This window comes from Ictidomys tridecemlineatus, assembly GCF_052094955.1.
Source record: "Ictidomys tridecemlineatus isolate mIctTri1 chromosome 1 unlocalized genomic scaffold, mIctTri1.hap1 SUPER_1_unloc_7, whole genome shotgun sequence".
Taxonomy (NCBI): domain Eukaryota; kingdom Metazoa; phylum Chordata; class Mammalia; order Rodentia; family Sciuridae; genus Ictidomys; species Ictidomys tridecemlineatus.
In genome coordinates, this window is record NW_027520948.1 from 257,051 (window position 1) to 280,880 (window position 23,830).

Sequence of the window (23,830 nt, forward strand, 5' to 3'; positions counted from 1 at the left end):
GTGATTTCATTCAATTATGTATCAGGAAGGAAAAAGTATATTTAATCAAAATCTTAATGATTCTTACATGAAAGTATAAGAAAAGCATTGTCAAAATAAATTAAAGTTATAAATAAGTAGAATGATGTTTCATCTTGTGGATAAGAAGTATTAATGTTATTAAAATACCTCTAGTTTCTAAAATACTCTATAGATTCAATAAAATCATTATCAATTTTTTATTCCTCTTTTCCTTTCAGATACAAAAAAACTGTTACAAAATTAATGTAGAATGAAACTGTTCTCCAAAGCTAAAATAGTGTTGAAAAGAAATGAGCAAAATTAAAAGCCTCACACTGAGGTTTCCAAACATATAACAAGGAGATTATTTAAGTCAGCACCTGCATCCCTCACACAGTGCAGAGAGCAGAAGGTGGAGTCCTCACCGCAGCCCTTGCACTCTGGGCTGGGAGATTTTCAATGAGGGTGCTGAGATTACTGAACAGGGTGTCAGGCTTCTCCACTGTATGGTACTGGGACCTCCGCAAAAGGGTGACTTGGGCCTCTATACCATCCTGGATCTTAGCTCAAAATGCACAAAGGCTTAACTGTGAGGCTTAAATCCATTGAACTCCTACAAGAAGACCTTTGATAAAGCTCCAGGACTCAGGACAGGATCACAGTTTCATGAAATAGAACCTAAATGCAGAGAAAACAAATGAAAAATATAAATATGAAAAAAAAATATTGTAAAATTGGAAAGGCAACCTGCCTGTGGGATGGGAAAGAGAAATCTGCATCTGATGGAATTTTTATTCTAAATGTAAGTGACTTTTACACTTCAATCACAATGAGCCTGATTAAAAATGGGCAAGTGATAGATAGTTTATCCATAGATAAAGCAAAGCATATCCCTGTGTGGCTGAACATGCACATGTGTGAGTGTGAGCATGCATGGGCATGTCCATAACTGGGACATTTCCCAGGACCGCTGCTCCCTCCACATGGTTGCTTATGAAATAGAAACAACCCACCCTACTCTTCAAAGTGTAGAACACATAGCAAATGGCAGTTTTATTCACAAAAATACAAAATGAACAGGGAATTCATCTCCTCTCAATGATCTCTGCCTTGGTAAATAAAAAGTGTTTGAGTCAATAACTCTAATTTATTTTCTCAGAAACTTTTTCCTAAAATTATTTAGCAATTTACAATTTCCAAGTTTTATTGGATTTTATAAAATTACAATAATAGAATATTTCTATCCCAGCTACTAATGCTATCTTTTGTGAGTACCAGGCTCCAGGAGGAAAGATTGTGCTATTTACTTCACTGTTCTAACTGGAGCAACTAAAATTGCATATGGCTGAAATACAAACATATCAAATAAAGTAATGAGTGCTTCCTCCCTGTACCCCAGAGCATGGAGTGGGTGCCACCCATTTTTATCATGGTGGACAGAATTCAGGATAGCTACCCACATGTGGGAAGTGAAGCTTCCACAACCTCAGCCCCTCAACTCTAGGGTAGAATAAAACCAGTTGCAGAGGCCCTCCAAATGGAGAGGGAGGAGAGCCAGCCACCTCCACATGGCATAGTAGTCACAGCTGTGACACTGACATGCATCATGTTTCTTCATTATTTTCCATTAGATGAAGTAACCCTTAGGTAGAAAACACCACTTGATTTCAGGTGGTGAGGCATGTACCAGCTAACTCCAGAGTGCCAGGAGCGGTCTGTCTCTTCAGGGGCCTCTCTTCTTCCTGGACATTAGTGCTACAGAACCTCACAGAAGGAAGAAAATCTGAACAACAATAAGGTAAAATTATGAACCTGAATTTTTTATGTATCTGAGGATTTAGCATGCGTGGCACCAATTATAATTTTTTTCCAGTACAGTTTTCAAATATCTTCCCAAATTAGCAAACCATTTTTTTAGTTTGTCCTCAAACACAATGAATTTAATTAATTTTTTACTGAGAAACCTGTTTCAGATTGACCAAAATGATAAACAGAAGATAGGAGATAGAGAAAATATAAAGCAGCCTGTGTACATTTCTATGTACACCTCCATGTAACTAAATAGGTGTCTCCATCTCCTTCCACATAGATAGTATACAGGTAACATGCAGATATAGCTCTTTTATCTACATATGTGCAAACCACTATGGGCTGCCCCACTTAGAAACATGCAAAGTCCATTTTGTTCAAATTGGAGAGTCTTTATTTACCTGGCCAGCTGGCAACTGCTCCCTACAGCACCCATAATTGTTTCTCCAAGGAATAGCCCCAAAACTGAGCATTTCAAGTTATTTAAAAGCAAAAACTGCCAAAACTACATTTGGATTGATGTATCTGCAAGCAAGCATGTTACAGAAGCTACACTGAGCAGTTAGTGAAACAATGCAATGGGTACTTTGGTATTTCCCAAGGGACTTTCCAGGTTGGCATAGCAGCAAGCAAGCAGAAGGGAAATGGGTCAAAAATGACTCTAGTTGAGTACAATTTAGAGAATGGTTACTAATGTTTGGACAATCAATCTCTGAGAGGGTACACTGCCCAAGAAAAATTGGAACCAAAGAGAGAACAATTTTAAATTGTGTAAAAATTGCCAATTTATGTTGCCAAGCATGCTATGCTAAGCAACTCTTGATAGGTACAGAGGCAGAGTGTTCCAATGGGAGGCACATTTCTTACATGACATGGAGTCTCAGGGTAAAATGGAGTCTGTTTGGTCATTGTCCATATAGCCTGGCCCATGACACAAACAAAAAGGTACTGAGCTGTATATTTCCTTTAGCTTATTTATAAGTAAATAGAGAAATGTCTTTGTCATTTGTATTCATTTTAAATACTTATTACATTACAGTTTCTAAATATCCATCAACTTCATTGGAACATTTATATATATTACTGGATCCTAACATCAAATTCCTCCACTGTAGATTGTTATAAAAATTACTTTCAGATTTCACTATAATAACTGCGATTCAAAGGCCCACTCTAAATACTTGGTGGTTATTATCTAAGTTTCTAAAAGTATAATTTTAATCAATATTGTGATAACCTACTTACACATGTTGCTTGACTTCTTAAAAATTGTGCCAACTTGTGTTCTAACTAATCTGACATAGATTTTTAATTTCATGATGTCATAAATCCTCAATAATCTTTGAATTAACTGATTTTCAATTGAAAAGCATATGGTTTTGTTCATTATGAAGTAAAAATGTAGCGTGCAATGATTACAAAAATAATAACATCCGTGTTTTAGTATATCGTAATTCCTGGGCATTCTACATTTATGAATCAACTGACTCTTTACTAGGACAGACAAGTAAGAACACTGCTTACTATTAATTTAGTAATAAGATCTATAAAATATGCATGTTAATTTTGTGGTTCATCAGATTCTCCTACTCTGAAGGCACAAGCATGAACCAAGCAAGCTGAAGAAACAATGTCACCAACAAGCAGAAGCTTATTCCAAGGGACTCCCCCAGACTACCCTATATACTTTCACTCTCATATAGCTATTTAATTAGACCAATATATTACATGGAATTTGTACACAGACTTTGCAGACATGGAAATGGAAGTAACGAAAACTCTAATAACATTATAATGTGACTCTTCTATAGATCAAATGTTTCCTTGGGTAGTGCAATGTTCACCTAAACTTTGTGTTATCTTTCCAGCTGTTGGAAGAGACCTCTGGACTCGATGGACCATGGAGGTTTCTAGTGTTTTCATCTAGGGGTCCTGCATTCACTGGGAGCTGTATGTCAAGTCCTGTTGACCACATCAAAATTGATAAAGAAAAACTGAGACAAGTAAACATAAAAAAGTTTATTTCAGTGAGAAAAAGTTCCTAGCACTTGCCAACATTCCACACAGAAGGAAGTTGCTAATGTTCTCCAGGACATACAACCAGAAAGACAGGAAATGGCATGCAGAGAGTCCCCAGTGGATGAGGCCTGGCATTGGCTACATTTCAGCATCACTGGACAGGCTTTGGCCTAGGATTGGCAGAGGCTCAGTTGCTTAGATATAAGGACACACTGATGGGTCATGTTATACCCTGCTTGGAACCCAGCTAAGTGGTAGTTCACTATGTATGGAAGCTGGTACATGCTCACTCATCACGAACACAGAGTCTTGCCTGATCTCCAGTTCTGAATGGGAGGTATTCCCTGCAAACTAGCGTGTTTCAGCAGGAAGCTGTGGATATGATTGGATCAGGAGAGCTGAGACCTAATCAGACCATCCTAGTTTGAATGGACTGACTAGATGACTAATGTAGACAGGTGGGGGAGGATGGAGGAGATGGGTCACTGGAGGCATATTCTGGAAAGATGTATCTTCCCTGCAGACCATTCCCCCTCTCTTTCTCTGCTATCTGGCTATCATGAGCTGAGCAGCTTTTCTCCACTACACCCTATGACCATGGCCCAGAGCATGGAACTGGTCCACCATGTACTGAATCTCTAAAACCAGGGAAGAAACTGAACATTACCCTCTCTAACTTACTCTAGTTGGGTATTTTGGTCACAGCAATGAAAAACTGACTAACACACCACTTTTTGGTCATCCCCTCAAATTATGATAGATTTAACAAAACCACATATGTGGGCAGTGACACCACCTCCTGCCACCATCACAGAAAAGCTGCCTGATGCCTGTGCAGCTTATGTCACAAAGTCATTCCACTTAGGTGACTGTTATGCTCTCTTTTATTATGCCAGTCACAATAACACCATGATACACGAGAGATGTCTGCCTCGAGGTGTTCAACCCTCTGGGTGACTACAATACAACCCAATATCCAGAGAAAAAAGACTGAAAAATACACACTTTCTCATTAAGGGGAATATCCAGGATGCAAGCCAGTCAATTTTCAAATTCCTTTTCACTACAGCCTTTTTCTGTTTCAATGTTAAACTTCTCTAAAAAGGAAGAAAACTGGCATCAAAAATATCATTCCAAAAAGAGAAAAAAAGACAATCTGCTTCCACAGCTGGACAGTTGCTTGACGTCAACTGCACTGGCCAACCAAGTCCCTGGAGCACCTCTCAGGTTTAAGGCTCAGAATCTCTCTTCATGCCAATCCACACTCAGTCTTCAGAAATTCATCAGCATTTTCCTGCATGTGTGCCACAGTTTATGGCCCCAGCAGCTTTGCACCAGGCCGCTGCTCTTGGCTGCCCATATACTCTCCCCTATTGTGACATACATAGCCCATAGAGGGGCAACAGCTCTGTGGCCTCTAAACAAAACACTCAGGAAACTCCATCAGAAGCAAGTGACAGATATGCACCCAGCTTCAGTGATTTATCATTTGACAAACCTCTGAATAAAGACCAAACAAGCTTCCGGGGACAGTCTCCTCACCTGCAGAGGGCTGTCTGGGTCTATGGTGTTGCTCATGAGCACTTTTTTGTTTTTTTCATTGTGTTTCTTGTTCTTGATGTGTTTCTACAGTTAACTCAGAATCTATTGGTTACAAACACCATCATTGGTCAGTGATTGGGTGGTACTGGCTCTCCATGGTAACAAAGCCATCCTTACCCTGATATGACTTCATTTATGATTATAATCAAAATTTGGGAGGACTCTGGGGCTCTGAAAAGAGTGGCATTTGTGATGTGCTCTGCACAATTTCCAGATCTACTGGAGCATTTGTGAGTCCAAGTTCAGGAGTTTCATCAGCAGGTGGAATAGGGAGGAAGACACCACAGCTTTTGGAAAAGCTAGATGGGGAGACTTGGTTTCCTTCCCTCCCAGCCATGGCCATCCAAAATGGCCAAGCTGGGGCCACACACCTTACTCCCCCCACCCCCATGCCGCCCTCCCACTTCAGGCCCCACCCATGCCTTGAGTAGGCTGGAATATCTGCTGCAGATTCAGGGCTAGGATTCACACCCACCTGAGCCACTTGAAGTTGTTGTAGAGTAGCTAGCAAGCAGGATGCTACCCAGGTGAAGACAAATAAGGATTCTTGTGCTGAGAACTGAAATTTTACATTTTCTGTCAATGCCTGATCCACAACAGACTTCTGATTATGTAAGTGAGGGCTTTACTGATACTGTGAACTCATCCAGAAATGGGATTGCTAGGAAGATAGGGACTGATAGGAACTCACATTATGGGTAAATAGGAGATAAACCCAATCCAGAGGAGTTAGCATGAGTAAACCTGAAGGGAGGAATTTGCAAGGGAGGAGTAGCCTGAGCTCATTCTGAAAAGCTAGGAGGAGGGGAAGTGTGGAGCTGGATTTTGATTGACACAGAGCTGTGTATCATTTGTATCTGTTCAGGAAGAGAGAAATCAACATTAGGCATTTTATTCAAGATACTTTAATATGGAGACTTGTTTCCAGATAGATGAGGATTACAAACAATTGAAAGAGTCCCTAGCCATTCCTCAGGTACAGTTCCAGACTCCTGTACTGTGCTCAGGAAGCCCAGGTTTCTCTGCTGTGCTGGAAGATCCATGTGGAGAATGCTGCACTCTGACAGGGAGGACATTAGGGGCTAAAAGTGGTTGGGACACTTCAAGTTCACAACAAAGAAATCTTGCTGCCAAAAAATACTCAAAACCCAGCCAAGTAACAGCAAACCTCACTCCACACATGAACTACACCCATCACAGCCTCAGAAATGCTTCCATACATTGAATACATGAGAAAACAACAACAATGAGGGTCTGGGCACAAAGAAACAGAGAAGAAACATAGGTCCAAATCCTGGACATTGACTCCTTCAGCAAAAACAGAGAGAGGTGCCTAGAACCAAAATGATAACTACCCACAAAGGACACACATTTAACAGAGGAAGGATTCCATGTCAAGTGAAGTGCATATTCCAGACCTTCAAAAACTTGAGGAAACGTGCAAGAGAACCTCCCCCAAAACTCACAACACACCAACAAAGGATCCCACAGATAAAGACATAACTGGAATTCCAGAGAAAGATTATAAAAATCTGATTATTAAAATATTCAATAACCTAAAATAAGATGAAAGTAATTAAGAGGGTGCCGCGACCCCTCACCAGCAAGGAGGACACGACACAGGATTCTTTTTTCAGCAGTTTATTCAGGCCTTTAATTATGTGTCTCTGGAAGCTTCTTCTTCTACTACTACTACTACTACTACTACTACTACTGCTACTGCTATTGCTACTGCTACTGTTACTGCTACTGCTCCCGAGCGCCCCAGCCTTGATAAAGCACATCAAGCCCCAATGCACAACTGCCACGTGGACCTTTCTCATAGGGTGTTTTACAGCTACGTGCCAACTCTCCCAAAACAAGGAGTTGTTTATCACAGGCCACGGCGCTTATCAGCGCCATCTTGTAATGGCGACCACGGTCCACTGACACGGCTCACCACAAGAGGGCACATATAAGATATAAAAGACCATTTAGGCCTTTAAAGAAGAACAAGGATTAGACTTTATCAAATTATTTCATGAATTGAAGAGTGGGAAAACTCTCAATTACATTCTATTAAAGAAGTATAACCCTAATTCCAAAACCAGACAAAGATATTTCAAGGAAGGAAATCTACAGACCAATGTCCCTGATGAACATAGATGCAAAAATTCCTAATTTTTTTTCAGAAAACAAATTAAAAATACATGAAGAAGATAATAAACCATGATCAAGTTATTTTATCCCAGGGATACATGGGTGGCTTAACAAATGCAAATTAGTAAATGCAATACACCACATAAATAGAATAAATAAATTTAGACCTATGATAACAAAAAGGGCATGGTGATGCCATTAAAATAGACATGAAGTCTAATGGAATAGAAAGTAGATACAGAGACAAACCCATGCACAGTCCTCTGATTCTTGACAAAGGGGTCAAAAATATATGTTGGAGAAATAATCACCTTGTAAACATGGTGCTGGGAAAACTTAATATTCACATTTAAAAGAATAAAAGTAGGACCTTATATCCCACCCTGCACAACAGTCAGATCAAAATGGATTGAAGATGTAGAAATCCAGCCAGAAATGTGCAACTTCTAGAAGAAAGCATAGGGTCAGCATGTATTGGTGCAGTCACTGACATCCTTAACAAGACCCTGGAAGCTCAAGAAATGAAAGCAATGATCAGTGAGGTAGCATTAAATTAAAAAAGCTTCTGCGTAGCCAAGGAAATGATAAAGAGGGTAAAGAGAGAAACTTCAGAGTGTTAGAAAATCCTCGTCAGCTATTCTTCTGACAAGAAATTTATATCAAGAATATATAAAGAAGTAAACAATCTGAACACCAAAAAATCAAATAAACCAATAAAAATTAAAAGAACTAACCAGATATTTATTTTAGAAATACAAATGGCCAGCAAATATATGAAAAAGATGTTCAACATCTCTAGCAATCAAGGAAATGCAAGTCAAAATTACTTACAGATTTCATCTCACACTAGTCAAAATGACAACTGTCAAGAATCAAATAATGAATGTCGGTAGGTATATGGGGAGGAAAGGACCATAGTAAATTTTTGGTGAGACTGCAAATTAATACAAACATTCTAGAAAGCAGTATGGAAATTCTAGGAATGGGATCATCATATGAATAAGCTTTACCTTTTCTTGGTATTTATCCAAAAGAACTAAAATCAATACAGTATAGAGATACAGCCATATCAATGTTTATGGGAGCACAGTTCACAATAGGCAGTAATGAAACTAACTCAGATGGTTGTCAACACAGGCATGAATAAAGAAAATGTGGTATATGTACACAGTAAATTTTATTCATTCAAAAGGAATAATTAAATTGTGGCATTTTTGGTTAATGCATGGAAGAAGAAAACACCATGCTAAGTAAAATAAGACAGACTCAGAAAGTCAAGGATCAAAAGTTTTCTCTCAAATGAAGAATCTAGAGTAAATTAAGGGGGATAATGGAGTTGGATACAATACAGATATATGGAAGACCAGTGGAATTGAGGAAGGAGATCCAGAGAAAGGGAGAGGGATTAGAAATGTTCATGTGCATGTATGAATATAAAACAGTGGATTCCAAATGTATGTGGATCTATAAACCACTAATTATTAATTTAATATAAACATGGATTAAAAATAAATAAAGATAAGGCAGACCAGTTGAATAGAAGGGGAATAAGTGGAGGAAGAAGAAGAGAGAAAAGAGGGAAAACAAGAACTATAATGTACTAAATTAAGTTCAATATATGTATGATTATGCTAAAATGAGTCTTTATGGACAAGTATAAACACTAATAAAAGAAAACAAGTAAATAAAATAAAAAGTGTTCCTTTAAAGTAATTCTGAGATAAGCAGTTACTACCTTTGAAAATGTAGCATATCTGATAAATGCTTGGGAAGTGGGGAGAGATGACCCCCTTAAATCTGCAGAAGAGACCTCTGAAAGAAGGGTCTGCCTAGTGAACTTGGTATTGGGGGTTCTGAGCTGGATCTTGCAGTACCAGGATGTGAACTTCTGGTAGAGAACTGTGCCTGTCCAATGTAGGTATCACAGAAGAGTTCAATGAGGCTGGTTCTCAATATGACTTGAGTTAAAGCAGAAGAACCCATGACTCATAATAACCACTCTTCATCACACACAGGGAAAACTGTAAAAAGAGAATCTCTAATATAATCACTTCTCAGAAATTAATGGGGAAACATAGAGGATCGATATTCATTGAATTACAGAAGAGGAAGAGATAGAGGAGAAATTTTTATGCTGGTGAATTTGCATACAGGGGCATTTCTGTTCATTATATTGTACTATCAAAATTCAATTAAGAAAAAATCATATTTACATTAGCATCAAAATGATGTGTACACTTCACAATACTGTGATCCTGATTCGAATAAGATGTACTCCATGTTTGTAGAAATATGTCAAAATATACTCTACTGACATATATAACTAACAAAAATTAAACACTTAAAAATAAGCAACAACATTTAACCTAAGAATGAACTATCTATGGTCCTAAAACTACACAATATTGATGAGTAAAATTGAGAAAGAAAAAATAAATGGACTCAGGCCTCTGGACCAGGCAGTATGAGCTGCTGTGTGCACAACATGGCCAGGCACTGAGGAAAAAGGGCCACCCAGGCTTGAGTGGCAGCATCCATGTCTGTTTAGGGACACTGAGCCAAGCAGAGAATAGATATAGACAGAGCAAAAGAGACAGTGTAAGAGATCAGATCCCAGAAGACATGAAACATAGTAGATTGGATATTCCTGCCTTCATACCCATTGTGAGGACTCCCAGTGTAAGGGGAGTCTCTGAGCCACTGTGAAAAGAGAGAAATGTCCCTTCAAGGTTGGTTACTGAAGTTGTGGGATACATAAAATAAAAAACAAAAGACAGTACAATGATATTGTCTAGCCATATACTTAGGTCAGTTGGTGAAACTCTTGTAGCTATAGTTGAGAGAAATCAGTGTACTCACATATTGCTGACAAGAACAAAATTAACTCAACACAATATGCACAAATTTGTCCACCAAATATTGGCATAAGTGCATCCTGAAAACAACCCACATAAATGCTGCCTGAACTGGGTACTTTGTATGTATTTGATATGTGGAAAAATGTGTGCCATTTTATATGTGGTCATAGACTATTGATTGATCATTCTTCCATACTTGTGAAGCTGGGAAAATTTTCGTTTATGGACTTTTTTCCTAATGTTCAAATTCCTTTTCATAAAAAAGTAAACTAACTTTAAATGAAAGACATTTGAAGACACTAGGAAACATTTCTTTTACTAAGACTATTAATTAAAATGGAACCATAACATTGAAAAACCTATGACATTCATGAAGCACTACTAAGGAAAAAGGTTCAATAAAGCAGAAAGTCTAAGAACACATCCTACAATGACAGCAGAAAAGCAAACGGAAACCACACTTAAAATAAGCAGTTGAAAAAGCAATGATAGGTATTGGAGAAGAAATAAATTAACACTAAATAACAATACAAAAAGTATCAATGAAAGCAAAAGTTGTTTATAAAAATACAAACAAAACCAACAGACCTTTAGCTACACTAACAATAAAAAAGACCAAAGTAAATAAAATATCAGAGAATAAAAATAAATCTTTAAGTGATGTCACAGAAATGCATTAGCAACTCTTACGAACAATCACATCTCAACATATTGGAAAATATACAAGAAAGAGATAAATTTGGGACAAATATAACATACTACATCTGAATTATGAGAAAATAAATGTCCTGGACATATATAATGGCCAAGAAATTTGAATCAGTAATAAAAATAATTCTATGTAAAACAAACAAACAAACACATAAAAAGAAAAACATAAAATCCTCCAGCAGCCCGTTGCTTCACTACTGTTCTACCAAACATTCAAAGAGAGGTAACGCCATGTCTCCTGAACCCACTCCAGGAAACTGAAATGACCTTCAACTCCTCAAGTCACATTCACAAAAAACATCATTTAATATAAGATCCAGAAAATTACACAAAAAACACCAAACAAGAGAATTACAGACCCGTATCCTTGATCAAGATACATATAACCATTCTCAGCAAAACCTAGAAAATGAAATACAACAGCACATTAAAAAGACAGCACCCTGTGTACATATGGGATCTATCCCAGAAGACGAGAAGCCCAAAGACAGGGACCAGCAATCCCACACTATGCTAACAGAACAAAGGACCAAAATGCTCAGAGAAGGATAGATAGACTTTTTAAATTGCTGGTATACATATATAAAGGAATAGTATTCATTCTCTAAAAGAATAAAATTGTGATAAATACTACAAAGTGGACTAATTTGAAATACATTTGACTGACCCAAGTCATAAAAAGAAGCCATACTGAATGATTCTACTCAACCAAACCTGAAAGACATAATCTAAACATGGAGATTATACTTAGTGTCATCAAGTGACTGTAAGTATGTATATGTAGGGACAATGGATAATATCTCACTGAAAGTGATAACTATCTGGGAACAAGATGCATTTGGAAGTTTCACAATTTTTTAATGTGGTAGATAACACTAAATTGATGACCATGAACGGTTAAAAGGTTAAAATGATGTCATGTGAATTTTATGTCAATGATAAGAAATTTTTGCAGCAAAAATGCAGATAGTGTTAGAGGTTTCCTATTTACAGGTTGGTGAGTGAATAAGAGTTGCCCACCACGCTTAATATTATCTGATCCCCAAATACCCCTAATTCACACTGATGTGAAGGAGGGCAAAGATGGAAACACACACAGTGAGAACCATCAGTCTCTCCTTAGTGTTATGCATTTCTCTACAGATATCCATCAGAGGAATTTCACTGCTTTATCCACTGTCCATGATGGCATGTGGCCAGGTCCTCTCTCCTGGGTTCTGGTGGTGCTGCTGCCTGGTGGTGTGCTCAGGCCTCAGACTATCTCTGCAGTCTGAGATCTGGGATCCCTGGGGTCCTGCTCCCACTGGCCAGGCTCCAGATTCACAGATGTGACTGAGCCTTCCACATCCCACATAGCACTGTGCTGACTGCACAGATGCACCCTGACTGCAGACAGAATTGATGGGAAAAATCAAGGAGAGATGCAGTTTTGCTCCCACCTGGAGAACAGGAGACACTAAGGAGGGAGTACTTGGCAGTTAGAGTCCAAGCACTTCTGAGCCTCATTTTTATTCTGCTCAACAAATTGCAGTTTCATCCAGATTGTCAACCACCCCAGAAAAAATGATTAATTCTTCAAAGAATTATAGGAACAATGAATTCTTGTAAACACAGTACTATTTTCTGATTTCCTGTGCTTCAGTAGTATTATACCTGGAGCATGGTGGATATCTGCACATTATTTGCAAGTAACACATGTGATAGCTCTTCATGTTACCTCTTAATAGCTTTTACTTGCTACACACTTAGAAAATGCACAAAATTATCTGCACAGTTTTGATGGCTGACAAAGAAATATCTTCAGATTAAGGCAACAGGGACGAAAATGCCAAATACATTGTTGGTGACAGGGAGGTAGATATGAATTCATTTCTGCAAATTCATACATTCATATTTTTCAGTAGCTGTTGGAAATAAAAACATCTAATATGGTATACAATTTTCAATGAAGTATTTTTAATTCATCAGCCTCACCTTTTTGTCCTAATCACAAATATGTTTGCATTTTCAATAATTGTTCACATTTTAGACTAAAAGCATATGACTTAATGAGGATGTGAGTTTAGTATTAAAAATAAGTTAATATGGGTATGCAACCTTTAGAAGCACATTATGAAGGTCAGATGTGCTAAAATGCTCCTCAGCATCCCTCAGTGACTGATCAATAACACTAAACCATAATTGCTACTATGAAAAAATGTAATTTAGAAAATAATTAAAACCTGTATTTTAACACACAAACAACCCAATGCATTTTTTAATGCAATCCACTTACTTGATAGTTAAAAACTGTCAAAGAAATACCAAAAGGGAAAACTCCCAGCTTTCTCCATTAACAGATGAAAGTATTTGCAGAAGCCCTTCTTCAAATTGCTGGCATTAAAAATATGCTAGTTGCTCTTTATGATTCTATTCTTGACCTTCTTGTATCCTGACCTTTGTTTCATTTATAACACCAAATTTGGTTTTTATGGGAATTTTCAATAAGCATTTTCATACCTTAGAGGACAATGTAGTTCTAAACATACTAAAATTATGAGGTCAAACTAGAAAAGTGAAGGCTTATTTCTTATTTTTAAAAAATCTAGGTGAAGAAAGTAATCACATTTTGGAGATGTGTAAGAATACTTGGAAGACCCCAGTAAATCAGGTAGTGGTCCTATATTGATTTTGTCATATCCATAATCTGAAGTTTCCTGTGAGACTGATCCATGAAAAAAGTAAGTCAAATATAGATAAGAATTTTTCAAGAAGTAGTTAAACATATAAGCAATGAAGGACATCAATTAAATTCATATAATTCATACTGCTTACTGGAAAATTTACTAAGTTCTACTGGAAAAATAAAAATAGTTCATGGTTTAGTATAAAATTTGGTAACAAAAAATGTCTCTGTAGTTCTGTGCCAAATTCCAGATCCTGAACACATATTTGTTTATCTTATATTTGACACAAATGTCTAGGGGTAGTGAGCAAGGACTCCTGTAGTGCCTGGAAGTTAGTATAAAAGGTTGAAAACCTGCAAAGTTTTTAACATTCATTTGTCTCATCACCCATCACCATCTGAATTTGTCATATGCATTTATATTTTTACATAATGTATATTGTGCAGTTTCTCTCGTGGTAATCAATTTACTTTAAAATACCAATATTTTTCTTCTTTCCAAAACTTAACCATCAGAAATAGCTGTAGCCATAGTTGTGTCATCGGTTATCCTTATTCAGCAATTACTGTTATAAAGATATCTTACTTTGCACCTTCACTTGCATGACCTCCCACCATCATGTACTGTGTGTGCTATAGCAGTGTAGAAGGGTCAGAGCCTGCTTAGGAGCTCTTCATCTGTAAGTCAGTAGCATAAAGAAATCCAGTCGAGGGGAGCAATCAGCCAACAAAGCCACCAGGCATTAGTTCCTTACCACTGTGAAGGAAGTCATGCACTTGCTACAAAAATGATGAACAATACAAGGTCCCAAATCAAGGAATTTGCACCAGTGATCTGAGTGATGAATAAATGCTGATTTAATTAAAGGCAATACAATATGTCTATTTCTAACACTACATAGAAGGGGGAAATGTTTAAGATTGTAAAGCAGTTTCCAGAGGAAAAATTCGATTTGAGCTTTCTTTGAAGCCCAATATACATTAATGGAGAAAATTATGTCAAACTATATCACAGTTCGAAAAGGCTTCTGTCAGCAATTCCAGGGTATGCTATAAACAAGGGGGTCACTTGGGAGTGAGCCTCAGGTTTGTGTCAGGGAGGAATGGGGGATGGAGCAAGACATTGTTCAGATAGACAGAGTAGGACCCCTTGAACTTCACCCTCACTGTGAAATTTACACCAACCTACCTGTGTCTGGCTACCCACCCCTGACCCAGGGGAACACACATTTCCAGAGGAACCCAGGGAGGCTCACCAGGAAGATCACTTTTCTAAGGGTAAGTGTGGTTAACCTAGAAGGTGCTGAGAAGGATCAGGTTTGCAGAGGGCAGAGGAAATGACAATATGTGTGACTCTGGATTGAGTCACCTTATAGGTGGTCTAAGCTGCTGTTGAAGTGTTGTAACTATGGGGAAAACATTCTTTTAGTATATACATTCAGTATCTTTTTATATCATTATGATGCCATTGAGAAGAAAGAAAAATAATGAAAGGTGTCCCCAAGGAGAGTATAAATTATTGTTCAGACAAAGGAAACTACAACTTCATGGTGCTGAACACAGAGTGAAAAACCAATAAATGTACAAAGTAGAGGTTTAGGAGAATTTCAGCTGGACGGGGACCTGGAGGCTCTGAAAACCTTACCCTGATCACCTGGAGAGGAATAGAGAGTCCCAGCAGAAGCTGGATTAGGTCAGGCTGCGGGTGTATGTCCATGAGAAAGACCACCCCCATCCAGGGAGCACCAGGGAGAGTGGGGGACTTGAGCAGAGTTCAGAGGCACTCAGGTCACCTCAGTTTTCCACAACACTGTATCTGTAATGCTGGAATGGGAAAATCTGAGTTCTTGAGATGATTTTCTCATGAGTAAAAGGTTTCCATGTTCATAGTGATCAGTACTCCAACATGATATATATATATATATATATATATATATATATATATATATATATACATATATATATATATATATAGAGAGAGAGAGATCTCTACATAAAAACATAAAAAAATTACAATTTGCATTATAATTTGAATTATTAGGTGTTTAGGTAATGTCAAAATAATATTGAATTGTATTTATGGAGGAATATGAAGGTAAGTAAAGTACAGAGCATTAAACAATGAACTCTCACACAGGTGGTCATGCAGGTGAAGAGGTAGGCAACCCTGGAAGTGCTCTGCATGGAGTCTCAGGAGGTCAGCAAGATGGTCCTTCTTCTTGTCTCTATTACAATCATTGGTGGTGGCTGCTTTGTTATAATACTCATGTCATATCTTCACATATTTTCTGCCATGCTGAAATTTCCCACCAGAGCCCCAGGGAAGGCCTTCTCTACCTGCACCCCTCACATCATCGTGGTGTCTCTCTTCCTCAGTTCTGTCACAGGTGTGTACCTGAGGTCCTCAGAAATATCTGACACACTCCAGGACATGGTTCTCTCTGCCTTTCACATCATGGTTCCTCCGTTCCTGAATCCTCTCATCTCCAGTCTCAGGAAAAAGCAGGTAAAGAAAGCTCTGAGGAGATTAAAGCAAAGACAGTTGTTCTCAAGATAACAATAAAGATGCATTTCAGGATTATCCTCATTTTCTCTTAGTGGTTCTTATATAAAGCTCTTTACATGTGGGCTTTCCATCTTAGCCTACCTACACTGGGATCACATCATTAGAAGCTTATTTATTTAAAGGTATCTTTTGTGATTTACCATATTTTTCCATGGATACTTCATAAAATGTGAAATTTTATCATTGTACATATTTTTTATTTTTGATTATTTGTTCTAACTAGTTATACATGACAGCAGAATGAATTTTATCTCATTATTCTAAATGGAGTATAATTTCTTATTTCTCTGGTTTTACATGATACAGAGTTTTATGGTTTGTGCATACATATAAGTACCTATGCTAATAATGACTGCCTCATTTTGCCAGCTTTCTCCACCCACACCCTTCCCTTTCCTCACTTCCTTTTGCACAATCTAAAATTCCTCCATACTACCCTATGTTCCCCCTGTTTATGGATCAAAACTGCATATCAGAGAAAACATTTTGCCTTTGGTGTTTGGGGATTGACTTATTTCACTTAGCAGGATATTCTCCAACTCCATCCTTTACCCTAAAATGCCATGATTTTATTTTTTTTAAGGCTGAGTAATACTCCATTGTGTACATATACTACATTTTCTTTATCCATTATCTGTTGAAGGGTACCTAGTTTGGTATTATAGTTTAGCTATTGTGACTTGAGCTGCTATAAACATTAATGTGGCTGTGTCATATAGTATGTTATCTTTAAGTTCTTTGAGTACATACCAAGAAGTGAGATAGCTGGGTCATATGGTATTTCCATTCCAAGTTTTCTAAGCAATCTCCATACTGCTTTCCAGAGCGGTTGCACCAATTTTCAGTCCCACCAGCAATTTATGAGTGTACCTTTTCCCCACATCCTCACCAACAGGTATTGTGGAGTGAGATGAAATATTAGAGTAGTTTTTATTAGAAGTGTCTGTTCAGTTTCTAAATCTATTTAATGATTGGGTTATTTGTTTCTTTGGTGTTAAGTTTTTTGAATTTATATATGTGTGTGTGTGTGTGTGTGTGTATATATATATATATATATATATATATATATATATATATATATATATATATATTAGTGTTCTTTCATGTACACCTGGGAAACATTTTCTCCTATCCTGTAGGCTCTCTCTTTATGTTCTTGATTTTTTTCCTTTCTCGTGAAGACGTGTTTTAGTTCATATCATCCCATTTATTGATCTTTTATTTTATGTCTTGTGCTGTAGGAATCTTTTTAAGGAAATCATGTCTTATGCCAACATTATGAAGATGTGGTTCTACTTTTTCTTCTAGTAGGCAAAAGGTCTTGGATGTAATGCCTAGGTCTTTGATCCACTTTAAGTTGATTTTTGTGCAGAGTGAGAGATAGGGGTTTAGTTTCATTTTACTACATATGGATTTCCAGTTTTACAGCACTATTTGTTAAAGAAGCTTTCTCTTCTCTGAAATATTTTTGGCACCATTATTTATTATGTGATAATTGTATTTATGTGGGTTGGTCTCTACGTCTTCTATTCTGTACCATTGGTCTAAAAGAGTATTTTGGTGCCAAAACCATGCCATTTTTGAAACTATAACTCTGTAGTATAATTTAAAATTCTGTATTGTGATGCTTCCTGCTTTACTTTTCTTGCTAAGTATTGCTTTTGCTATTCTGGATCTTTTATTTTTCCAAATGCATTTCAAAATTGCTTTTTTTATTTCTATAAAAAATAATAATGGAATTTGATAGAAATTGCATTAAATCTGTAAAATGATTTTAGAATTATGGTTATTTTGAAAACCTTAATTCTGCCTATCCAAGATCATGGGGAGGTTTTCCATCTTCTAAGATCATCTTCAATTTCCTTCTTTGTTTTGTTGTTTTCATTGTAGAGGTCTTCTACCTCATTTGTTATATTGGTTCACAAGTATTTTTTTATCAATACATAATTTAATAAAAAATATAATTCAACATATTTGCTGAAATTCTTTTAGGTTATATATATATTGAAGATTCATCCAATATATCCTCTTACATATATCAAATACTGTGACAGAGGAAAATTTTACCAGTTTTATCTAGAGATAACTTACACTCCATAATCTATTCTTACTCAGAGCCAGTGTCTAATAAGCAAGAACTGTGATATATAATTTTGTCAATTAATTATTATAAAATATACAAAAATCAAATTCGAAAGAAGTTGTGACCAAAAATCCAGAGAGAAACACAATAATATTTCTCTCCATTTAGAACATTAAAAAAGAAAAATTTCTTTGTCCATGAAGTATTTGGATAGCCATTGTTACCACCCCTTGTGTCCTGACAATAAACCCAACTGGTTGAGAAGATACTCCATCTTCCTTAGCTGTTCATGAGTGACCCAGTGTCAGGGACCAAAGTCCAAAGTGAAAATGCAGGTCATCTTTTTGACAGTTTTCCTCCCACACTGTAATTGTCTGGCCTCATTGTCTGATTATGTGAACACTTATATTTTTCTCACTTTACTGAATTTTTAAACTTCTATCTGTACTTGTTTCCTAAAACCTCATGGCAGTTTATTTATTTATTTGTTTTTCCTGAAAAGTGATTGAATCCAGGGGAGTATCTTCAGACTTTTAGGTGTTTAATATAAAAAAGGATCTTAGTAAATTGTTTACTGTCTCACTATGTTGCTGATGCCAGCTTGGAAACTCTTATTCTCCTGCCTTAGCTCCTGATGCACTGGAATTGCAGGGGTGTGCCACTTCCCCAGTCTTGTGGCAATCTTTCATCTTCTCACAAACGTTATTTCTCTCCAAACATGCTAGTGTCCTCATTGACATATGCTTTGTCAAGTAAAATTATAGCTGACATATGCTCATATCAAGTTAGCTAGGACTACTTATATAAAAAAGAGAAATATGTATTTATACAAATAATTACATCAAATTCTAACTTTTGAGAAACAATTTTATTCACCAGTACACTAATAGGAAAAAATGCAAAAAATTCAATGTACTTATTACCTAGGTAAATTTAAAAGCCTGAACATATTTGATTGATTAGTAAAGGTATTTCTTAAAGTTTGCAGATAGGGAAATGCTAGTAATAGGAATCAATGAGCACCCCAGCACTGGCTGCTGCAGGAAGTCTTGACATGCTTAACATTATCTAAACAGAACATAAGCTCCATCCACACACTGTGTCTATGGTTTCTGGTTGTCACTGCTCCAATGTTCCCTGCTAGAGCAGAAAGAACTTCAGAAAATCCCAAAGAATTCTGCAAACTCCACATTTACATGCATTTCCCCCAGAACTATAGCTTATTGAACCTCTCTGAGTGACTTGTATCAACAATTTTGAGTTAAGTTAGGTGGGTAATTTTTTTACTTAATAGATGAATTAAGAATGAAATTAAATTGCAAAACCATCTCTAATGATATGTATCTATCTTGACAAAGACTTTGGGTGCTTACCTTATATTATAAGATGTTTTATATTGAAAGAATTGGTGATGAAGGAAACCAAAAAAGAAAATATTGATATAAGATCTTCATGATATTTCACAGCTGTGTCAAATTACACAAAACACTGTAGGTGTGTGAGTGTGATATAATACTTCTTCAGAATTTAGTAAAACTTTACTTTGTGTGCTAGTTTTGTACAAAGAAAGTTATTTTTATAGTAATATAATTGTGTGATAATATCTATTGTAAAGAGAGCCACCAAAAAGACATTATGGTAACATAATCTACTGAATGCTTTCAGGTAATGTTCATCACTGACAATATAATATCATAATCATTACATTTTTCCATGTTTTAAATAGCCTTTACAATATTTATATCAATATCATAGACATATAGCATTGTAAGAAAGCAGTTGCTTATTTTAGTAGAGTTAAATACCATATTTGATATAAGATTATCATTGAGAAAACTAGGGCCAAGGAAGGTGTGGTGGTAAAGACATTGCAATCTCTTAAGAGATGTCAAGCATTTCAAACTGACACAATATAGAAGAGGCTGAGGAAGTGTAAGGAATTCGCAAGACCACCACTGTTGTACACTCAAGGAGGTAGAAGACAAATTCCCTTCCAAACTGTCTTGGGGCCACACCACTAGCATAGGGGCCCAGGAAGTGAGTTTACCTTGCTCAGCAAGAAGACATTCAGAAATCATCATAGCAGTAATTTCAGGGACCAACTGAAGCACAAGCTGACAACAGACTTTGCCACTATTTACATTGTGCTGGCTCTGCAGGAATGAAGGGTGCTCAAGTTAAGGGGTCATGCTGCCTTTCACCATCATCTCAATAAAAGGCCTCATATGCCAATCAAACTGTAGCAGGGTCTGAGGCCTGCAGGCTGCCCCTGACCAGGTGATAGGTGAAGCTCTGAAGGTGAAGCCAAAGTTCTAATGGAATTCTCAGAAATTTGTAGTTACCAAAAGCATGAACTGCTGGCCAAGTAAAGCTGCTGGGTACAGAGATAGCCAAAGGAATAGAGAGTATTTGCCTGTGCTCTGCAAATGGCAAAGCCAAAGAGCAGAAATACTTAAGCACTTTGGAAATAGTCAAGGGTTTTCAATGCTACCAGAGGAATTACAGGTGGAGTTGAGGGTCATATTTGTTCAACTAGGTTTCACATTTCCTCAGCCCTAATCCATTCTTTATATGCCCCTAATAATGCCTTTTGCTAATGGAAGATTTACTCTCTGCTAGTAAATACTGGATGCATGTATCTTCTTTTGATGTTTTATAGGGGTTCACAGCCAATAGTTTGCCTACAGTTTCAGGAAAGATTTTGGACTTTCACTTTGGGGCAACGCTGGAATTATTAAGACTGTGAAACACTTGGAGATGGACTAAATTAATTTTGCATTGTAAAATGGACATGGGGTTTGAAGGGCCAGCAGTAAATGTTATGGATGGGGTGTGAGGTGTCTCCCGGTAGTTCCTCTGTTGAAGTATAAGTTTTTGTCATTTGTCTCTGTGTCCTCTATTCTGTACCATTGGTCTACATGTCTCATTTGGTGCCAAGACCATGCCATTTTTGTTACTATATCTCTGTAGTAGAGTTTATAGCAATGTCTCCTGCTTCACTCTTCTTACTAAGATTTGCTTTGGCTATTCTGGGTCTTTTATTTTTTCCAAATAAATTTTATAATTGCTTTTTCCAGTTATATGAAGAATGACATTGGGATTTTAATTGGAAGAGCATTAAATCTGTTTACTGCTTCTGGTAGAATGGCCATTTTCACAATATTGGCAGAATCATCTGGGTCATGGATTTATCCCAGCGATGCATGGTTGATTTAACAAATGCAAATCAGTAAATGCAATAAACAACATGAATACAATAAATAGATTTAAGAACAGGAATCACATGAGCATCTCAATACATGTGGAATAATATCTTTGATAAAATTCAGCACCCCTTCATGTTAAAAATACTGGATAAAATAGGGATAAAAGGAATTCATCTCAACATTATAAATGGTATATATGAATAGCTCAAAGCCAACTTCATACTAAATGGAGAAAAACTGAAAACATTTTCTCAAAAATCAGGAACAAATCATGGATAGAAAACCAAAGGCAAGAGAAGAAAATTAATTGGATACAGATAGGAAAAGAAGTAGTCAAACTATCTCTATTTGGTCATAACATGATTCTATATCTATACGACTCCAAAAATTCCACCAGAAGACTTCTAGAGCTGATAAATAACTTTAGGAAAATACTAAGATAAAAGATCAAAATCAATAATTTTCACAGTTCATATTAAAGGTATATTGTATGTGATTAGGATGTGTGTCCAGTGGCAAAATGATTACAATAGGGTTACTGAGATTCAGAAGCACATTATGAATTTCATGACGTAATAAAGTGTCCCTCAGCATTCCTCACTGGTTGATCAATAGCACTAAGTGATCATTGTTAATAGGAGGAAAAAAGTAATTTAGAAAGTAACTAATTCTCGTATCTTACAATCCAAGCAATCTTTTGCATTTTTTTACATGCAATAAATTGACCATACTTAAATTTTCTTATTTGAAGCACTAAAAAGAGAAGAACCAAGGAGGAACCCCCAGCTTCCCCACTTATAGAGAGAAGTACTTGCAGCAGTCTTTCTTCAAATCAATGGCATTAAAAATATGTTAACCTCTCCTCATACTCCTTTTCATGACCCTCCTGTTAATGGAGATTTGTTTTACTTATGAACCATCTTATCGTTTTTCTGAGGGAATTTTCCATAAACCTTTTCACCCTTAAAGGAGATTGTAGTTCTGAACACTCTAAAATTATTGAAATCAAACTACAGAACATAAAGCTTATGCTTTATTTTTTAAAAGTAGGTTTGTAAAGTAATCATTTTTTAGATCTACAGGATGTGAGGCTGTATGAACACTAGGATGTGATTCATATATGTATTTTACCATCATCATAATCTGAAATTTCCTATGGGATTGATCCGTGAAAAAAGTAAGTCAAATTTACAGAATAATTTTTCAAGAGGTAATTAAACAATAGAAGAAAAGAAAGATATCAATTAAGTTATATAATTGAAACTACTAGAGAATTTGATAAGTTCTTTTGGAGAAACTAAAATAGTACATTGTTAAGTAGAAAAAAATAGAAACAAAAAAAAATGTCTCTATAATTCTAGGTGAGCTTCCATATCCTGAAAACGTATGTATTTTTCCATCTTGTATTTGACACAAATGTCTAGGGCTGGTCAGAAAGGACCCCCTACAGGGCCCGAAAGTCAGTACAGAAGGGTGAAAAGCTGCAAGGTTTTTAATATGGATTTCTCTCTTTACCCATCACCTTCTGAATTTGTTATATGGATTTACATGCTTACATATTATATTATTGTATTTTTTCTGTCATGGTAATCAAAATACTTAAAAATATCAGTATTTTTCTTCTTTCCAAAACTTCACCATCTGAAATAGGGGTGGCCATATTTGTGTCATAAACAATGCTTGTTGAGTGATTACAGCTGTAAAGAGACCTTACCTTGCAAGTGCACAGGTCCTCTGGGCTTGCATGCCTTCAACCAATGTACACTTTTGTGTGTTACAGCAGTGTAGAAGGGGCTGAGTCTGTTTGGGAACTATTCCTTTGTAAATCAGTAGCATAAAGAAAGTCATTCCAGGGAAATGGCCAGTTAGTAAAGCCACCAGGCTTTAACTACTGTGCAGGAAATAATGCATTTGCTCCTTAAAGGATATAAAGCTGAAGATACAAAGTTCCAAATCAAAAAATTTACATCAGTGATTTGGAAGATGAATACCTAATGACTTAGTGAAAGTGTAGTACAACAAGCTGATTTCTAACTCTACACAACAGTGAAAAAATTTTGAGATTTGAAAGCAGTTTCTAGAGAATTTTTTGCACTTGACTGTCCTTTAAAGTACATAGTAATGGGTGAATTTAAATCATTATGTCACAGTAGAAAAGGGGCTCTGTCAACA

The 23,830-nt window shown here is 36.6% G+C and overlaps 1 pseudogene; it reads left to right on the forward strand.

The window, feature by feature from the left end:
- Positions 1-3,008, forward strand: part of LOC144372214 (olfactory receptor 14C36-like) — a 35,090-nt pseudogene extending 32,082 nt beyond the window's left edge.
- Positions 3,009-23,830: the final 20,822 nt, after the last annotated feature.